General features: G+C 45.2%; 1 non-coding gene across 1 annotated transcript; it reads left to right on the top strand.

Annotated features, from left to right (window-relative positions):
- Positions 1 to 2500: 2500 nt before the first annotated feature.
- On the top strand, positions 2501 to 2607 carry LOC128049082 (U6 spliceosomal RNA). Its single transcript, XR_008199454.1, has one exon. It is a non-coding gene; the product is annotated as a U6 spliceosomal RNA (small nuclear RNA).
- Positions 2608 to 3315: the final 708 nt, after the last annotated feature.

Raw genomic sequence — 3315 nt, 5'->3', positions numbered from 1 at the left:
ATGTAAATAGAAAAGATGGACCAAGCTCTGTACCCTATAATCTTTAAAACTCAAGCACAAGAAGCCAGTGAAGGAGACTCCCATCCCAAATGGGATGCGTGTAAGTTACAGGCGTACAATACAGTGATTCACAGGTTTGAAAGGTCATACACCGTTTATAGTTATTATGAAATATTGGCCATATTTCCCATTTGCTCGATATATACTTACAGCTTATGTTCTACCTAACGGTCTGTACCTCTTATTCCTTTACCCTATCTTGCCCCTGCCCTCATCCCTGTCCCCACTGGTAACTGCTAATTTGTAGTCTCTATCTGTGAATCTGCTTCTCTTTTGTTATATTCCTATTTTGATCTACGTTTTTAGATTCTACATTTAAGTGATACCACACAGCCTTTGTCTCTCTCTGTCTGACATTTCACTCAGCATAATGTCCTCGAAGCCCATCCATATCACTGCAAATGGGAAAGTCTCGTTTTTCTTTATGACTGAGCAGCATGCCACTGTACATATGTGCCACAGCTTCCTGACCTGTTGACAGGCACTTAAGTGGCTTCCATGTCTTGGTGATTGTAAGTAACACTACTTTGAACATTGGGATGCATGTGCATTTTCAAAGTTTTTAAAAATGTATACCCAAAGCGTGGAATTGCGGGGTCATACAGTAACTGTATTTTCAGTTTTCTGAGAAATCTTCACACCGTTTTCTACAGCGGCTGCACTAACCAGGGCCGAGAGTTCCATTCCCCCCCGCCCTCGCCAGCATTTGTCCTTTGCATTCTCTTTGGTGATAACTGATCCTGGCAGCTGAGCGGGACCTTGCTCTGCCTTTAGTCATCTAGAGCCGTGGGAAACGCCCCGCCCACCTGCCCATCCAGTAAGCATGTGTTGATCACTCACTCTTTTCCAGATTCTACGCTTGATGCTAAGAGGTCAGAAATAATGAGAAACTCAGAACAAAACAAAACAAGATTTTGAGAGGGGATAATAAGACCCATATTTACCCTCCCACATGGAACAGTAAAAAATCCAATTAAAATATATGAAACAATGGATTTCAACATATTGGACAGCAGACAAGGAAATTCAGAGATTCCTGAGAAAGAGAAAAAGAAATTGAGATAAGCCCTATTATTGCCTTGGTTTGCCACCTGGAGTTTTTCAGCCCTCAGTACACAGAGAACCCAAACAGAACCAGAAGCCTTTCTGATTTGAGAACATGGAGCTGAGAGTCTGGGGGCAACTGAGACAGTTCCGAGAAAACAGTACCAGAGAAAAGAGAGCGACAGTGACTTATAATGCATCCCTCCTGGGCATTTAGCAGAGTATTGCCCAGCACCTTCGTGTAAGGAAATGGCCCAAGTCTGGGAAAGGAGCCGTCCAAGACTATTAGGGGGACCATACCCAGGGCTCACACAGTGGTTGGAATAATGCCTGCTCCCACCAGGCTGACTGGAATACCTCATAATTCACAACAGGAATACTTAGGAAAATCTTGCCTCAATAAAGCAGAATAATTAACCCAAGACTGGGCACTGCTCCAGACTCACCAAACGAATCATAAATCAAAACTTCAAGGATAAAACTGTCTCCAAGTAAATTAACTTCATCCTAGAACAAAGCTCAAGAAGATTTATAATTAAAAAATTATTCAGCGCCTAACAAGTGTGACATCTGGTCAAAGAGTATCAGGCATTCAGAGAGCCAGGCCCCACTCCAGTGTTCTTGCGTGGGGAGCCCCAGGGACGGGGGAGGCTGGTGGGCTGCCGTCTATGGGGTCGCACAGTCGGACACGACTGAAGCGACTTAGCAGCAGCAGCAGCAAACAGCCAGGGGCTTCCCAGATGGTGCTAGTGTGGAGTTTGCCCACGAATGCAGGAGATGCAAAAGATTTGGGTCCTATCCCTGGGTTGGGAAGATCCCCTGCAGTAGGAAATGGCATCCCACTCCAGTGTTCTCACCTGGAAACTTCCCTGGGCAGAAGAGCCTGGCGGGCCGCAGTCCATGCAGCTGTAAGAGTCAGACGGGACTGATGATACGTCACACAAAGGGGCAGGAGGACACGGTCCCTGATGAGGATGAGAAAGGTATTCTTAGGACTGCCCTGGTAGTCCAGGGGATAAGAATTTGCCCACCACGCAGGGGACACAGGTTCAATCCCTGGTCGAAGAGGATTCCACAAGCTATGGAGCAACTAAGCCCGGGCATCACAGCTCGTGAAGCCCACAGGCGCTCGAGCCGGGGCTCACAGCAAGAGAACCCGCCACAGAGAGAAGCCGGCTCACGGTAACCAGGGAGCAGCCACACCTAGAGAAAGCCCACGTGCAGCAACAAAGGCCCAGTGCAGCCAAAAGTTAATTAATTAAAAAATAAGAAAAAAGTTATTTAAAAAAAAGACCCAAGTTAAATTCCTGAGGTGAAAACCATAATATGTGAATTGAAATACACCCTGGATGGGATCAATGGAGGCGCAGACATGGTATAAAAGATTAATGAGTCTGTGCTCGTTTCGGCAGCATGCATGCTGAAACTGGAACGATACAGAGAAGGTTAGCATGGCCCCTGCACAAGGGTGACACGCAAATTCGTGAAGTGTTCCGTATTTTTACATTTCTCCAAAGAAGACATACAGATGGCTAACAAACGCACGAAAAGATGCTCAACATCACTCATTAGCAGAGAAATGCAAATCAAGACCACAATGAGGTACCATCTCACGCCAGTCAGAATGGCTGCGATCCAAAAGTCTACAAGCAATAAATGCTGGAGAGGGTGTGGAGAAAAGGGAACCCTCTTACACTGTTGGTGGGAATGCAAACTAGTACAGCCACTATAGAGAACAGTGTGGAGATTCCTTAAAAAACTGGAAATAGAACTGCCTTATGACCCAGCAATCCCACTGCTGGGCATACACACCGAGGAAACCAGAATTGAAAGAGTCACGTGTACCCCAATGTTCATCGCAGCACTGTTTATAATAGCCAAGACATGGAAGCAACCTAGATGTCCATCAGCAGACGAATGGATAAGAAAACTGTGGTACATATACACAATGGAATATTACTCAGCTATTGAATACATTTGAATCAGTTCTAGTGAGGTGGATGAAACTGGACCCTATTATACAGAGTGAAGTAAGCCAGAAAGAAAAACACCAATACAGTATATTAACGCATATATATGGAATTTAGAAAGATGGTAATGATAACTCCATATGCGAGACAGCAAAAGAGACACAGATATATAGAACAGTCTTTGGGACTCTGCAGGAGAGGGTGAGGGTGGGATGGTTTGAGATAATGGCATTGAAACATG

This window comes from Budorcas taxicolor, chromosome 5 (assembly GCF_023091745.1).
Source record: "Budorcas taxicolor isolate Tak-1 chromosome 5, Takin1.1, whole genome shotgun sequence".
Taxonomy (NCBI): Eukaryota; Metazoa; Chordata; class Mammalia; order Artiodactyla; family Bovidae; genus Budorcas; species Budorcas taxicolor.
The sequence above is the reverse complement of the archived record's forward strand: the minus strand, read 5'-3'. Positions and strand labels throughout refer to the sequence as shown.